Raw genomic sequence first — 18,378 nt, forward strand, 5'->3', positions numbered from 1 at the left:
CAAGATGGAGCTAGTTTCTGTTTTTAATTAATCATTGATCTATCACCAAAAGTTCTGGATTTTTTTTTTTTTTTTTTTTTTTTTAAGGGGCAGAGACTTACTACATGCACATTATCTCCTTGGGGAAAGACTAAAAGCTAGGATTTGGAAGCCAAATACCTGGTAAGGATTTAGGTAATATGAGTTAGGTGCCTCATACCTCCTTTGAGAACCCAGGCCATTGTCAATAAATAACTCTTCTGGGTTTAAGGCCAACGCCTCTGCATACTCACTTGCTCAGTGCTCCTCCTTCTGTGTTTTTATTAGGCAACAAATGAAAAATTATGATGGACTCTTTCAATGTGTTTCATGAACATTTACTTTGCAGATGGCTGGTTAGCTTGTTTCTGTCCTCCTAGGAAACTCCCATCAAGTTTATCTTTCTTTCACCTTCTTTTCTATATATCAGAGATCTGGTACATCAACAGACTGCTGGATCCCTTCTACAATCCATAATTCTTCACTTCAAAGTTCAGCACCAAATAAGAACTTATATTGTTTGGTGACCTTTTGTACAAGCACTTCAGCAGCAATTAAATGTTCCTTTCCTTTTGTGCCATGAGAAGACTCAGACTGTCTGCTTGCTTTTCAAGTGAGGAGAAAAACAGTGCTGTTAAGAGCAGCGACAGCAGCCTCCTTTTTCATTAGCAGCAACAGTAAGAAAAGTCAGAGAAGGCAAAGCAGCTGCTACAGCTGATACCAATGTGCCAATATTCCAGCAGGAGTATAATTTGATTTCCAACTGTGAAGTGACATGCACTGCACATAGCTGTAATTTTGATATTAGAGCATAAATAACACTGCGCTCAAACTCAACATTCATATTTTCACCTATTGCAAAGAACAGGAAGCCAATTTCCTCCTCACAGTTTACTGTGCGATGGTGTACAAGTTGTAAAGGATTTTAGCTACTAAATAGACATAATCAACTGCATATGTTCCTCTGTGTAATCATTTTTGTTAGATAAGAATAGTTAGTGGAAGCTGCAGGACTGGCCCAGTTCTCTGGGCCATCCCATGTCTTTGACTTCTCACCCTTGCTTATCCACATAAATGTGTTAATTGAAAGGGTGAACAAGAAATGTTGAAAAATCATATGCTATTTATCATAATACCTTCTCAAATATTGTAATAAGGAACATTGATTGGGTTAGAATTGGACAACTTCTTACTACGAAAAGAGCAAATGGAAAACCTTCATGGTGCCTACAAGCTGACAAAAAAGAAAAAAAAAAAAAAAAGAGGTTGTTCCTTAAAAATCTGATACTATGTGACATGAGTACGGGAAGTAGTGGAGCGCTGAATCACTCATTTCAAGGAGGAGGAAAAAAAAAAATCCTCAGTAGGAAATGGAGATCTTTCCATTGACTGGCAGATACCATCCCAGCTTCTGAAGTCACTGTGGCAAAAGACAGTCCCTGTTCCAGTTACTTCTCTATTTATTGACTCCCCCAGGCACATTAACTTAAATGTAACATTTATCTGCTCACTTCTTCACTGCACAAACATCAACTGCATAACTTCTACACTTTTATGTACTTTAATACTGCTCTTATGAAGAGCAATGCTGAAATGCAGGCAATTTTTGTTAGCTTCATTTACATGCAAAGTGCATCTCTCAGGTGTACTGATTTAGGTTAGGGCATGTTACAGAGTAAGTTTAGATGGAAAATAATTGTTCTGTGTCATAAAAACCTTGCCAATGCCAAAGATCCAGCTTGGTTTTGAAGTTCAAACTTATGAAATGCTGACAAATACTCTCTTTACATCAATTAGCAGTGTCAACATCAAAAAGACCAACCTTTTCAACCTTTTCTAGTAGTCACCATAAAAGCTAATACTGTTACTGTGTCATTAGCTCTTTCAAATATGAAAGAATATTGCTTTTTTTCTCAGCTACTGTTCTGCAGCATCTATTATTTAGAAATGTGACGACGTTAATACTGCATAGTCCACTACAACGTATACAATAAGGTGTTTATATGAGCCACTATCTTTCTTGATCTTTCTACCCATTCAGCAGTAGTTCATGGTGATGCAAAAACACAACTCACACAGAAAATGAGATTTTGCTGTTCAGAACTGAATCCTATTTACAAACTCAATGTGCCCATTTCAGTAAAGAAAGTGGGCCCCAGATATTTCTTAGGCTCTGAAGACAACCAGTGTAGCCCACCATCTCTCTCATACACATAGCTAAATTGTGCCCATGTTTTTTTCTGAACAAGATGGCTAGATGAGGCTAGAAAGCATGCTAAAAATTTAAAATATGAGTTATCAAGTGCGAGTATTTCAGCTCTGCCCTGCCTCATGCAATTTCCTAGTATAGTTGTATGTTTTATGTCCTTAAAGCACGATGTGGAGTATCATGACTTTGAAGCTGAGAGCTGACTCTGTGCTCCCAAAAATCCAGAGCTGGAGCTCTGAAGCTCATGTTTTAAGTGAAATATAAATTTCTGCATGTGGACAGTATAGGACCAACCCCATTGCCTAACCATAGGCATCTAAAATACCGTTTTAGATGAGCTGCTGAGACATCCACACAAGACTGTTCTGCATGTCACAGCACTTATGGGAGATCCAGAGGCTAGAACATCTCAAAATACATTAAAGATGGCAGTAGCACTCATGTGCTCTTTTATCTCCTTTAAGTGTGTTGACTATGTAAGAATTTTGATTAAATTGAGATGAGATAACAAGAAGAGACAAGCTGAGGAAAACATAAACTTTTTAATGGAGAAGGAAGCAAGTATGCCCTGAAGTGAGCTGAGCTGCCCCTAAATATCAGCTCCAAGGAGAGACAACATAGAAAGCATGGCGGGAGGTAGTGCCACACAAGTGCTTTGGGCTAAGGTGAGCGTTTTGTGTACTGATACCATGCAAGACGAGAATTCGGTACCGCCTCTCCAGGCTGCAGGTGGGTGAGGGATCGCACAAAGCTGATACTGAACCTCTCGCTGTGACGCTGGCCAAGAAGGTCCATAGCCCTTCACACACTCTTAACTTGGACAATTACTCTTGTTATAAATGAAAAAAGCCACAGCTGCTACAGAAGAGACTTTCTGAATATACAGTACAAGTAGATAATACATACAAAGATAGAACAAATGCTGAAATGCCAGTTGGAAAGTGCGTTATGGCCACAAAACCAATTGAATCATCATCATGCCCTTCACAATCATATTATCTCCTTGCTTCACAGCATATTGGTAATTCACAAGATTATTATGCTTCAAATAACCTATTCAAAACAAAGCACTCTGTACCCTGCCCTTAGCTTAAATGTGATTCTTTTTATAAATGCAGTAGCAAAGAAATATATAGGGAGATAAACAAAGTGAGACAGGCAGGGATTTAGGTGGGAGTTGTTTGTTTTTTAAAAAATAGGTGTACAACATGCTGAGTCAGCTGAAGAGTTTAACAGTGGACTTCACAGTTCTAGGAAGATCAGAGCAAAGTTTTACCCAGTCAAAAAGGAGAGAAAGTATGAAAATGATCAGAAATCTGTAAATCTAGATATAAATACTTCTTTAGAAAAATGTTATTTCAAAAGACAATATCCACCCTTATTACTGTTTTTTGAGGTAAAGGAAATGGAAAAAAAGCATGAAAAGGCTCTTAACAAAAAGCATGGTATATTGAGATTCAAGTCCTATAGGTTATGAGTATTTCCATTATGTGGGGAAAAAAAGAAATTACAAAGGTGTGGAATAAAAACAAATTTCAAAATCCCAATATGTTGCAAAAAATGGATTTTTTTTTGTTCATGCCTAGTATGAACTGCTTATGACAGTTGATTATTATCAGTTTATAATAACTAACCCTAAAATGTATACCTTTTCTTACAAGTTCAAATCTCTAGACAGGAATTAAGTAATTATTTTATCTAGCACTCTCCTGGAAAAGATGAGCTAATATTTTTACTATTTGCATTCTAGAGCTAGAGGGAAAAGCAGGAAAAATAAAGTGATTTGTTCTACTCTGTACTTTCATCAATATTGTAGCCCAAATTAATATCATCCCCCGCTAATCTATACAAAGTGCTTTAAACACAATTACAGCCTAATTATGTGAATTGTAAATCATTTGGGTCAAGCATAATTTTTAAATCTGTGTTTGTACAGATATAGTATGTTATGGGTTCTTATGGACTTATAATTGGGACTTCTGGATTTATTGCAATACAAATAATAAATAGAAGCAAAGGAAGACCTTAATCTCAATTATGATAACATTAATTAGAAGAGCAAGAAATAACAATTGATTCATAAAAAGCTTCCAAATAATCCACTTATGGACAAAACCTGCCTTTATATATATGTGTGTGTGTGTGTGTGTGTGTGTGTATAATATATATACACACATGAAATATCCTATTGTCCTGTGAGTACCTGTAGATATTTTGCCTTGTGATGATTTTCACATTGTGGATTTAGTTGAAATGTATTTCAAACAAACTACCAGAGCCCTACAGACCTTTATTTTTCAAGATGACTATAAAACAAATTAAAGTGACTCAGGTAGCTTTTTACTTTGATTTACCACTAGGATTATTTCCTTTCAAATGTTGGCCTCCTTTAAAAATAGTTTTTGTTCTGTTATTTGCATTTATTCTATCTCTTCAAAAATAGCTCCTGGCTACCTGGGTTAAAGAGTTTGGCTTTTCTTTTCTCGCTCTGTCCTTTCTTTTTTCATCTCTCATAATCTCAGTAGTTCATTTTTTTACTCTTTTGTCCATAAGCTGTAATTTTACTACATTATTTTGAAACTTGGGTGGTATATGTGTTAAATGTTGTAACGGTATTAGATTCCCAAAAGTCTTTGGTTGCTATTACTGTCACGAAAGGGTCAAAGAATCCACTTATCATCTTTTTCAGCAGTCCAAAGCTCTTAAGAAATAATGTTTTCTTCAGAATTTTTACTTTTGGGAAAGTGGAAGAGTGGCATGATATGATATGATTGCATGAACTCTGACATTACTTAAAGTGAGACCTAAAACTCAGATTTAATGCTTTTGCAAATCTCAAGCCACGCTTAGAAAACCTGTAAGCATGGCCTGGGAATGTTTGCATGGACGGAGAACCTGGCAAACCTTGCTCGACAAACAGACATTCTTTTCCCCCCGAAGGCCTGAACAGTCCCTTTGAATAATGGGACTGCTTGCATGACTGAAGCTAAACAACAGCTCCTGCTCTGTAGGATGGGGACTGAAATAAATCCAAGGAGATCTCAGTGGGACTCATCTGCTTCCAGCCCTGTAAGCCGAATCAGTGTGTTTTGTCTACAGATCCTTTTGTTCTATGGGTTCAACCTAGTTCAATAACCACAGGAAGCTCATATAGTCAAGTGGAAAGATGAATCTCAGTATCAGTCAATAGGCACATGCTTATCCCCACTTTTACTCATTTATTAGGCCACTAAAGGTACTTTTTTTATTATTATTTTTCACTAGTATTTTTTGTTCAATAACAGCAGAGCTCTTACCAGCACACAGAACACAGACAGCAAACCAGTGCTTCATTCATAAAGCTTGCATTGTAAAAGATGTCCATATGAAGCTTTGATACATTGAGACTACATATTTAAGAGTGTTGTAATTCTTATTAATGATCCTGAAAAGTTAGCTAGAGAGCTGACATGCAGTCTTTCTATGCTGGAAGTTAACTTTATTGTTGTTCATTTCAAAATCCCATCTGTTTCCATAATGTTGCCTAATTTTGAAGTTATAACATTTATCTTCAGTAGAACATAAATCAAAAAATTCACCACTAAATCATGTATTTGCACACATCTTTAATCCAAAAGGATAAAACAATAATGACTGATTATTTGCTACCATCATACACTTCAGCTGGAAATATGCAGATGAACTAATTCCTATTTCTGTGGTGCTTTTTAAAGTTTTTTATATTCATTATTATTGTGTTCTCGTAGACAGTGCCTTGATCCTATCCATTCATTCATAGGAAAAAGGGGTGAGTAGAACCACTGTTCCCATTCTCTCCCCAAGCACAGGTTGTTGGAAAAACATCTCTCTGGGAATGAATAGGAAGCATGAAGGCTTATGTAATAATTTAGGCATTAACCAAAGACTTGAATTGAATTCTCTTTTTTCCCGTTCTTGAACGGTTCTAACAAATGTGCTGTTTAGGACCACTCAGAGCCATGAAGCCTGAGAGCTGCACTTCCAGTTCTGATTGTCACTGCTGTGTGACACAAGCCCACAGTCATGCAGAGTAGTTCCAGGCAGCAATCGTGACAGACGCTTCAAGATGCATTTCCCCACCTCTTCCCTCACCAGCCATACATATGACGACAATGACCACGGGGGCAATAACATATTTCCGAATCATAAACCATCTACTAGCTAATAATATTCAGATATTGTCTACTGTAAGTTGGAGCTGAGATGACATAGCTAGAGCTCTCCTGATGCGTGGGCAATGGTGTTGTAAAGAAAGCACTAGGTCACTGCTTGAACCAACATCCTGGGACTGACTTTTCTCTGGCAGTAGCCAGAGAGCTTTTTGAGTGAGATGGCTTACAACTTCTGCCTTCTTCCTTGGAGCTCTGATGCAATAATACTCATCCTTTCACAGTGCATCTTCCTCCAGAATAAGAACATCACATCAAGGCTATCTCTTCTGATACCATGATTTTACTTTGTTGACAAGCTAACTTCATTCTGACAAAGTGGCAGCAACTCTGTGACCTCAAATCATGTTGCTTTTTTGGGGTCTTATCTGTGTTGTGTCTAAGTCTGCCAGACTTAAAATCAGTTTCTAAGAATGTTAGCATTCTTGCTGACATTTTTCTAATGAACGAAATATCTGTAGTGGCAACCTATGTGTCATTGTTTACATTCTGCATTTTACCAGCACTAAATACAGATTTTGCAGCCTCTTTTTAGTAGGCACTTTATTATTTTGACACCATGCTCCACAAGCTCACTAGATCACACAGTCTAGAGATTGTTGTCTTATCGCTCTGTGGTCAACTGCCAGATATTGTTACTGTAAGTCTACTCGATGTGACATGGGAGATCACTACTTTGGAAATCATATCTTCTACTTAAGTTTTCCCAGGAAAGTGAGAATAGACATCAAGGACAAGTATAAATATATATATATTTTTTTTTACAAACAACACAAAAAAGTCTAATTTCTTTTCCTGGACCAGTTTTTTGGAGTCTCTCAAGATTTTTTCAGCTATGTGATGAACCTTAAAAGAGTTAACAATGTTGTTAACAATGTTAACAGTTTTAACAATATTGCTACTACTGTAAGCATCACAGCTTTTTAAGGGGTTTTTTTTTTTCATTTTATAAAGATCTTGGTATATCCTTCAAATATATTTTCCATTTAACCCCTGAAAATGTCCTCCTAATGCAACTAAACAATATTCTATTTTCTACTCAATTGTTAATAGAGTACAAGGTTACTTTTGATAAGATACTGTCCTCTGCAGTAGAAACATATTGGACTGAATGCTATTTTTTATTATATATCATTTGATTGAGATACCTGTATAAAATATACTGAAGAACTGTGTCTGGCCAAAGGGATATCAAACATGTAAATGGGAGGAGAAAAAAAGTATTTGGGATCATCCATATTCCTTTCCAGCAGCAGGGATTATTCCATTTAAATTTTAGGAGCTGATAAAGAAGCATTATATTCTGTCTCTTTTTATTTCTCTTCCAAAGACCATCATGGATCTATTTATCTCCCCTTTGAGCCTCTTTATTCTGGCAATCAAAGCTTTCTAAGAAGGTGATCTGGGCTTTTTTTCAGCTTCAGGGCTACTGGTCTAAGAACTGAGCTCTTAACAGGTGAGTCTTGTTAAGAATTTCTGGGTGAGCAGGTCAATCTGTAGATACGCGGTCTCATGGAATTAGGTGACACAAAAAATAGCTCTGTTTCACCAGCAACTGCAAGTGATGCATAACTAGTTCACACTTGAAAGTTGGGGTGTTTGGAACAATCTCCTCTTCTAATCTATACCCAGCTTCCCTTCTGTCTCCAAATTCTGATGATCATCCATCATCAGCTCAGGTCCAGATTCTTGGAGTGTGTCCTAATTCCAAATTTTGGCCCATATCATTGGAATAGATGACCAATATTCCTTCCTCACACCATATAATATATATGTGTGTGTGTGTGTGTGTGTGTGTATATGTATATATGTATATATGCTTCTGAAATAAATGTAAATGCTTCTGAAATATATGCTTCTGAAAGCTTGTGTTACAAAATTTTATCAAATTCTTCTTCTTTTGTTTCTGATCTTTTATCTCTCCAACAAGTGTAGATTTTGAGGACACAAAAGACTTGACATTTTCCCCACATATTGGGTACTTTTGCTCTCAGTGCAATTCCAAATTGTATTGTATTTTCTTCAAGTTTATTATTTACCCAAAGCTATTATTTGCCTTCTTGATGCACTCACTTACTCATCACTTCAAATCCTGTATTTTATATATTCACCTCTTATTATTGATGTTTTTATTTATTTACTTATTCTTGTGCTGCTATTACAATTTGTAGTGACATTTTTTGGCTTATGAACCTGTGTATCTTGAAGTTAATAAATTCTCTGTTTGCTCTTTGACTACTGCTCTATCCATCTTTTGCTACAACCTCATCCTTTGCTTGTATTAAGAATTCCTCAGAGAAAGCTGTCATCCTCTTTGTCCACACTGTGTATATTCTGTCTTTGCTTGCATAGGCAAAGGCAAAATCTAGTGCAGTTCTTGATCTTTTTACTAACGTGTTGTATTGTGTTGTTCTACTTGCCAGCGTATATGCTGCTCTCTTTGTTGTTTTTAGTGGACTCCACCTTGGAGCTCTTCATGTTTTGCTACATCAGATGTAAGCTTTAGTTTGATTCGTGTGATTTCCTTTCCTTAGCAAATTCTAATTGCTTTGTCAAGGATTAGTTTCATGTGTTTCCTGAGACTTTTTCCATTCCACATCCTAATCACTGTCCACACATTACACAAACAGCTCTTGAACCACAATTTTTTCTATGTTTTATTCCCTGAAAAGAAAAAATGGGGAAGTGTGTTGAAGTATAAGTACTCTTAAAGGATACGTATTCTTCCAATTTCTATAATGTTTTCACTCCATTTTTCTTTGACTGAATTGTTCTGAAAATTACAGGTGCATCAGGGTAAGCTATTATCAGAAATCCTCACCACCTTCTTTTTAGTTGTATCCACTGCTTGGGAACACAAGGTCAAACAATGCCTAAATATTTTCCAGTTAGTGCGCGTACACACACACACACACACACACACACACATGCATTTCCGGTGAGCTTTGTCTTGGTTGTCTCTTTCAGCTGCTCCATTTTTCTTCTTTGGTTATCTTCTTGGTCTGTTTGACTGCTGGCAACCTGTGTGGTTCAGTATCCCTTATAGCTAAGGAGTGTGGCAAAAGCTCAATTAGACACCCTACTAGTCATCACTGGGCAGCAGGAGCTTCTGCACTGCATAGCCTCCTCTTCCAAGTGGCTTTGGTGAGTGGTGCTGTTCCCCACAGGCAAATCGTTTTGGCACGAAGCTTAGGATACATAAATATTGCTCTGTTCAGCATTATGATGCTTAATCTTTTGGTCACTGGAATTGTCCCGTGGAGTTTTCAGTCCCAAGCAATGAGGCCGGACTTGGGGAAAGGCACAAGCCTATAGAAGGAATCTAGAGAAATCAGACAGCTGAATCTCTGTCTTAAACTAGTCAGGAGTGAAATGACCCAGAATAGGTGCAGATCCCAATGTTTGTGAGATTTACCTGTAAATTTCTCCCTGGGGTTGGGAGAACCAACTATTTAGATGGCTGAAACTGCTCCTTTTTCATCTCAAGCTGAGGATCTGAGCTTTCTGTATGTGTAATTTTAACTTTGGGCTTAAAAAATCAATCTCAGAATCTCTTACTGGAGCTCCATGGGATTAAACAGGTAAGTAATAGTCGTACTCCCTGCAAGAGAAACACAAAGAAGCTTCTATATCACAGAATGGTTGAGGTTGGAGGGGACCTCTGGAGATCATCTAGTCCCTATCTTGCACAGGATATGGTATACCATACACAATGCTTTCATTTAGGCCAGAAAAAAAAAAAAAAAAACTGAAACTAGTACTGCTATAGTTCTGCTGCATTAGGACAGTCAGACATTGCTACAGGGCACCCAGAAAGGTTGTGCAGTCTCCATCATTAGCAATTTTCAAGACCCAACTGTATAAAGCCCTGAGCAACCTGGTCTGACCTCACAACTGACCCTACTTTGTGCAGGAGATTGGACTAGAGACCCACTGAGGTCTCTTGCAATATGAATTATTCTGTGATTATATGATTTGATGATTTACTAACGACTGAGTGTCCTAGGACAAAGGATGATTAGATCTCCCTAATTCATTAAAATTCCACCAAATTTTAGGATACACTCCAATGCAAAATGTAATAAAGTTTAGAAACCTAGCTTGCAGCAATGTCGAGAGGATAAATATGTTAAAGATTAGTAAGTGCTCAGATACTATGTTAATAGGGGCCCTAGAAGTACCTTGGAGAGATCCAGAGCCCTAAATCACTATTAATGAATTGTATTGATTTCCCTTTAATTTCTGAAATGAAGCTATTATAATAAAGCTTGGCTTTTATTTGACCTTTATCCAATGCAGTAATTATAAACACTATTTTACAATTATTTTATTCTGACTCCCAAAGGAAAATAGTACACGCTAATCTAGTTTGGGCTAAGTGTTCTCTCTTCTGCTTCTCTTTATCTTTCTGGGGTTTTCTTCTCAGGCAAATCATATCAAACTATTTTACCAAAAATAAATCAATTGATAGAATGATTAATGGAATAATACTCAAATTCAAGGCTGGAGCTTGAGCATGTTGAATACATTCACATTTAGTCTAGCTGTGTCTAGGGGCAACAATAATTAAATAATTGAAATGGAAAAGATAGCCTGGTGGGAAAAACCTGGCAATAACATGAAGAAAATGTGAGTCCAGTTCTTGATTCTTTAGGCTTTCTTTATGACTCTTCTGCAACTTGCTTAGGGATATAAACATTAAAGACCTTAAACACTAATTCCTATCTATGAAGTCAGCTTTCTAAAATCTTCTCAAGCCTCCGCCTGACACTGCAGTTTCCAAAAATCTTTTAACACTGTGGGTTTCAGCCACAGATTTTCCTAGGTGCAGAAGTACCCAAGTCCTGATAGTAAGGGGCAGCTCAAGACTTAAATGAAACTTAAAACTTTTAGGATCCACAGACAAAGCATTTCTTCACCAAACCTGCCAGTGTGGGCCAAACCAGCAGGCATTTCATGAATGCACCTGAAGCTGTTCAGTGTAAAAGTGTTTCAGACTGCTACCTTCCTAGTACTTCATCTCTACCCTCAGGGATTAAAACAGTTACTAAATATGTGTTCTTCCTTGTCCAAGAGTTTCAGATTTTCTAACTCTCAAAGGGTGCTCCAAAAACTGAAATATATATTCAGACCTGGAAGCAGAGAGTGGATTCAGTCTCTCAGTCTCTCCTGGAAATGATTTCTTTTTTGTACAGAAGAATTAATTATGCATGGAGCCAAGAAGAACAAGTATAATTTCCTAGCATGGCCTATTTAAAGGCATAGCTATGGTATGATATAGCTTTGAGTGTGGAGACCTGAATACTAATCCATTTTCTGAAATGGCAATTAAATAATTTATCTAATGACTCTCTTATGTGAAATACACAAACACTGGCCCTGGAAGATGGTTCCTGTCCTTCCTTCATTAATAGAAGTACACTTTAGCTCTCCTGTGGAAAGAGCTCAGTTTCACTTTTCTGAAATGAATCCAGAGTTCAAGACATGAAATGGAACTGCTTCGCAAGGAGGAATGGGTTTTCCTATTGCTTTTCTTTTTTCCTAATTAAATCATGACTTAGCAGTTAGAGCTTTCATTTGAAAGGGAATTTGTATCCTATTAGGCACAGGAAGCCAATAAATGTAGGTCTTCCACATCTCCGGTGCTTTGGGATCCTGAAACATTTGATAGAAGGAGGGGAACAGCATCTCCACAAGGGGCTGATTGCAGAAATGATTGTCTGTAGCTTTTGAAAGAAAAAGAATAGGAAAGCTCAGGAAAACCTTAAGAGGTATGAATCTGCCTCCTTACAGAGGACCTTCTACCCAAACTCAAATGCTCCTTGCCGTGCTTCTTAATTTTTTTCTATAGGATAACTGGGGTTTGTCAGCCACTTTTGTCATCTTGACAATTACTGTTTCCTTGTGATCTGCATTAAATATGTGAGACACTTGTTGAAAAGCCATGAGGTAGGGTTTAAGGAAAAGACTACTCGTTAACATTGTTCACTACATATCTTAAACAGCTCCTTGCTCCAAAGGCTAAATTTTGTGTCTCTTCCCTTCCTCACATGACCAACATGAAATTCAGCATTGTTAATTGTAGTTTCATACTAAGGCATCAAGGTTCTTTAAACTCTTAATCTTTCTATGTCTGTCTTCACTATCTTTAAAAAGCAGCAAATCAAATTTTGTTTTGTCTTAGACTGAGAAGTGTTTATATTTGAGACTAACTCTTACTACACATTTATGCATTATATTCCTTTTCATAAGGAACTATATACTCACTTGTATCCCCTAAAAATTATTTGTTTGAATTTTGCTTCCCAGTAGTTTCTGTGATAATCCAAGTTGGTACTAACACTGTAGTGATGATTTGACTCTCCATATAAGCTTTTGTTGGAGGAGATCTTCACCAGCATATTCTTTCTCTACCAAAACTGAAGATCCCAACTCTTCATTTGCCTCATAGTGTGCTGTATAGCCTAACTTTATGAAGGGAAATATTTTTCTCCATGAGTTTGCTTCTGAACTTATGAAAGACTGAGTTTGACTGACCTTCTTCACTCTAGTGATGTAAGTGGGGATTGAAATCATTCAGCACTTTATTGGTTTAGACCCCTTCACTTCCTTAATCTCAGAAGATTACTTCCAGTCACACATGGTCAGCAGAGTGCTAGCCTTTCTAACGTACTGTTTAAGATCTGGCTCAAACATCTGACTTCTTCCAATCCTCTTATACCATATGAGTTTTCTCTGTCTTGTTACATGCAAACTATTCAATAGGTCTCATGATAACTTTAGTTCTTGGACACAGTATTTTGTTTAATGTTCACTGACAGTAAATTCTAATGTTATGGTTCACCATGTGAACCTGCACTACTCTTGTTGATTATACAGTGAGATGATCACAAGTAGAGAGCTGTAGAAGAGATGAAGTTGAGCAATGCCTTAAGCCAAGGCTACATTCTCTGGGTTACCATGCATATGGATAACATTACTGGTAAAAATAAATAAATAAATAAATAAATAACAGCAGGTATCTCTTTGATGCCTGGTAGACAAAAGTGTAACACAAGCACTGTTGAAGAGGAGGATGCTGATATGAAATTAGACTTGAAAGGGGAAAAGGAGAACAAAAGCCTGTCCAACAGTTACCAAGAAATTTGCCTGACATCTAAGGGAAAATGACTGGAAAGAAAATAAATAAGCAGGGCAAAAGTACAAAGCTCAGACTCCGCAGACAGCATACCTACAGAAATTACATTGTTGACACTAGAAAACCTAGAAAACAAGAAATGTAGAAATAGTATACAAAAGCCAGTGTGCTTGTGTGGGGTAAGACAGCTCTAATGAAGGTGGAAATGCCCTTAAAATACTTTTTTCATACCTAAAAAGCTACTTTTCCTTAATAAGACTCCACATATGGTTTCACCAGAAAAATAACCCCAGAAAATGTTCCAGACTTCTGGAAATCCTCTACTATCAAGATTAAAAGAAATTAAAAATGGGGATAATCTTGTGATTTGAAACAGACAATCCAACATTAAAGTATGACTCAGCATGATATTCTTTTATCTGTGTGATTGTGTGGAGCTTTAATGCAACTGAGGGGAGTTAGAAGAAACTAAAAGAATAGTTAGTTGACAAAAGAATTTATTTCAATGGCAAGAACTGATAGAGGCATTTTCACGGATTTTAAAAGCAAACCACCATTCAGTTTCTTCTCCCCCTTCTCTAACAAAAAAGTATCCTACTGAAAAATGCATATGAAAACCACAAAGAAGATACTTTCCAATAGATCACAAAAGAAATCCAAATGTAATAGCCTCACAGGCTATTGAACATCAATGACAGGAAAAAATATACTCAGTGAGCAATCTGTTTGGGTGCTCAAAGGACAGATGATCACAGGACAGAAATGGGACCTGTAAAGCAAATCAGTTACATTTCAAAAAATCTGGTTTCAAGGAAATCCTTCCCTAGTGTAAACATTGGCACTTTGAGCACAGCCATTGAAGCTCTTCCAGCCCCTACAGTGCCCCAGCTGACCACTGCAGGGGTGCCCCTACCCCCTCCCCCCCTTGGCAAAATGGCCTGGATAATGCCAGCTGTTAGGACAGGAATATGAGTGTAACAGTGTGTATGAACGGAGAACCCAAAACTGCCTGGAAGATTGTTTGCCCAAAAGTGATAATGATGAAGACTGTCAGACAGATGGAACAATAACCAGGAAAATGCAAAGAGCTTCTTGAAACAAAGAAGTCAGCCTGAAAAAAAAAAGTATTAAAAAAATTATTTTGAAAATGTGTAAAGAAACAATGGGGAGAGACCTTGGAGTGGAAACAGCAGTAGTCAAAACCAGATTTGAAACCATGCAGGCAAAGCATCCTCCCCATGGGATGCCGCGGGGAGCCAGCACCCAGCTAGTGAGGGACAGTGTGGGGTTCAATGGGGAGGTACCTCTCGGGGTATGTGTGCGCAGCCTCGTGGGGTGCAGTGAGTGGGAACCCCCCCTCGGTGTGCATGTGCAACCTCATGGGGGGGGGGGGGTGTCCCTGGCATGTGGTCAGTGGGTGGCAGGGAGCAGCATGGCCAAGCGTGGAGCTGGAGCACCTGCATCTCCATGGGAGGGGTGTGCGAGGAGGGACCCACGCTCCCTGGAGAGAGAAGTGCTGGTAACCCACCCCGACTGTGAAAGGTGGGTGGGTTCATGTCACTGTGAGAATGTGTGTGCGTTTTTGTGTGTACAGGAGTGATTAGAACTTCTTGGGATTCGTTTTAGCATGTTGCTTAAAAAGCTGCAAGTGTTCATTAACATTTTGTGTCTAGTATTGTGTCTTGTCTGTTGCCTTGCTGATACTGATCCTGAATTTATAGTTCATTGATAGCCAGTTAATTACATGCTGTTAATCAATCAATAAACTGCTTCGATCACGTTCTGACTTAAACTACGTGAACTGAGCAGCTTTCCCTGTGACAACCATCACAGTAGTCTTTCTGTTCTGTTTTTTGTTTTATGTTTTTCCTAGTAAGAGGCAAGACTGAATTCATCTTCACTTGGAGCCAACAAAAACCGTGTAAGGGAAGGTGCAGAGGTACCCAGCCCAGACCAACAGCGTGGGCATGGTTTATTAGCTCCAACCCAGACCTCTGCAAACGTGGCATCATGGCTTTGAGATGATCTCAGAGCTTCATCAGAGCAAACCTCAATCTGTACAAAATGCCAGCAAAGAAAGACTACATTTGCTTCATGCCTGACATATTAAAAAATAGTCAGAGGAAACTTTCTGCTATGTGGATAACAATGCAAAGTCAACTCTATGAGAACGTCTGCTCTGTCTCACAGTCAAAAAGAGACGTAGACCATTTTTTTTGCCAGGACTGAACTAGGTTAAAGAACTAGGGATTCAAAACTTCCAAGCTGATGGGGGCAATAAAATTTACCTGAAATGTTTAGATAACAAATGAAAACAGTCTCAGAGCTGTGTAGGCTGCACTGGAACACCTATCAAATCATATATATCTCACAAAAAATCTTTGCTAAAAGGCTAGCCAAAGTAGGTCTAACTAGTGAACTGTAACTGATACATCAACACCTTATATACCCCAAAACTGTAATGTGCAAATGCCATCAAGATGAAAGAGCAAGATATGTAATCTTGTCATGAGACAAATAGAAGAGATAGTTGAGCTGAGCAGAAAACAGTTAAGCACCTGTGTGATAAGGCTAAAATAGGAAAACCCAGGGCAAGATGTGCACTAAGCAAAGATACCGCCAGAGTATCGTCTGCCACTTGTTTCAATCACCGAATAGAGGAGTTAAAATCTGGAAGGCTTTGTATGGGCCTAGATGAACCTGAATGGATATCTGTGTGTTTTGTCACAGACAAATGTGTTAATACCTGGTGTCATATGTTCTGGGTCATGAATTGTGGACAAACTGGACAATTTGAAAGGCTTTTGCCACCAAAGATAGCCTACCATCATTTTCTTCTGAGAAAAGAAGTAGAGTATCTGAATCGCAGTCTTGCTAGCCAGAAGATCTCTTACATTGAAACACTGATAGCATCAAAGAGCATGAGACCAAAGTTGTCTTTGAGAACTCAAGGAGCCTGGAAAATGTCTGTGTTTGGTGATGTATTGACTGGCACCAAAACCAGTAGAACAGCCCACATACACACTATTAAGCCCTCTCATCTTCTAAAACAAGTTGGCAACATTCAAACTCTTTATGGGGGGTGGCTCCAGGCCCATTATCTCTCACAAACATCCCCCCGGAACTGTCTGCTAGGATGTAGGACCATTCTAACAATTCAAAAATATGAACAATTGAGTTCCCATGTCTAAGAACATATCCTCACACTGTTTCATTTACTAGAAAAGACATAACCATAGTGCCTATTTTTAGAAAGGGAGAAGAGCAGGGAATGACAAAACAGCTTAATTTTAATTTTGAGTGAAACACTAAATCAGATTATTTGTGAAGTATCTTGTAAGTATCTAAAAAAAGGAAATAGGTAACAACCTGTCAGCAGGTCTACTAAACTGGACAGACATATTGAGCAGAATTCTGGTGGGGCCTGTTCTAGGTCTGCTACTGCTCCATTTTCAGTAGTGACTGGTGTGATATAATAAGGTATGATTTTTAAATGTATGGACACCATATGGCACATTGACTCCTGTTCAGTTTGTGATCCACTAAGTGGCCCAAGTCCTTTTCTGAAGCACTGTTACTAACTCAGCAGTGTCCTTTTCTGAATTATATACTGGAGAACGAGTAAGCTGAAAAAATGGCATACCACTTAATAAGGTGTGTAAAGAGTAATATCATTTGTAAAACATGAAACAGTTCTTTCATTTCCTCAGAACTACATACTACGCTTATGCTCAGTCTCAGCAAGCACACTGCGTTTAGTTTTCCGAACTGCATTTCAGAAAAGAGTGTGTACCAGTTTGGAAAGAAAGTAAACAAGGTGAGCCAGGAATTATCAGAAGTCTAGAAAGTATGATCAATGAGGAAAGGATGAAACAATTGGAGCAGTTTAGTTTATAGATGAGAAGACTGAGAGGAGACATAATAATATAAAGAGTAGCTGTAGGGAGTAAAGGACTAGCCTGTTCGTGTTCCCTCTGGCTAGGACAAGGGTAATGGGTTTGCATGGCTTCAATAGAGATTCAGCTTCAAGCGTAAGGAAAGAAAATCTATGAGTTCTGTCACTAAGTTTAGGGAGGTTGTGTTTTAAAGAGCACATCTGTGAGGAACAGTTAAGGACAGTTAATCTTGTATTGGGGCAGCAGGATAGATGAGATGACTTCTTTATCTCCTTTCAATCCTAGTTTTTCAGACCATACATTTCCTCTAGATCATATATAATTTAGAAGTAATGGGAACCATCCTGTAGCTTGCAGTATTTCCCTTATTGGACTGTCTGCTGTTCCACCTGCCACAGCGTGCCATAGTGTTCTGATGGTAGAGTCCTAAGAAGTCAACCAGAGCCATCTTCCTCAACACTTGTGCCAGGGAATTAATGCTCTGCTGGCCACAGGGGCCTGTGGAGACTCATTGTAGTGGCATTGTAACGTAAAGGCAAGGCAATCATCCAGTGATAACCTGTGCCTGATGAGAGAGCTGTGAAAAACAGGAGGATTAAATGAAAGGGAAACTCACTTCCTTAAAAGGTGGTTGAGCCCTAGCTGTAGTCTGGTAAGGGAAACAAGGAATTAATGTTTAGAAATGCAGAAATTAAAAATGAAATGGCAGTGTCTGAATAACAGAAACAGAAATATTGTGAAAAAGTCTGTATTCATGTGTGAATTACAGCTCTTTCATTGCAGAGTTAGTGCTGTAACCTACAAGACTGGAGGTTATACAGGCTCACCATCTTATTATATGAGAGAGAACTGTATTTTATAATAAATAAAGAGCAAGCTGTTAAAAACTGAGGGGGTTAATAATAAGAAATTATATTTAATATTGAGGAA

This window comes from Apteryx mantelli, chromosome 3 (genome assembly GCF_036417845.1).
Source record: "Apteryx mantelli isolate bAptMan1 chromosome 3, bAptMan1.hap1, whole genome shotgun sequence".
NCBI classification, from domain to species: domain Eukaryota; kingdom Metazoa; phylum Chordata; class Aves; order Apterygiformes; family Apterygidae; genus Apteryx; species Apteryx mantelli.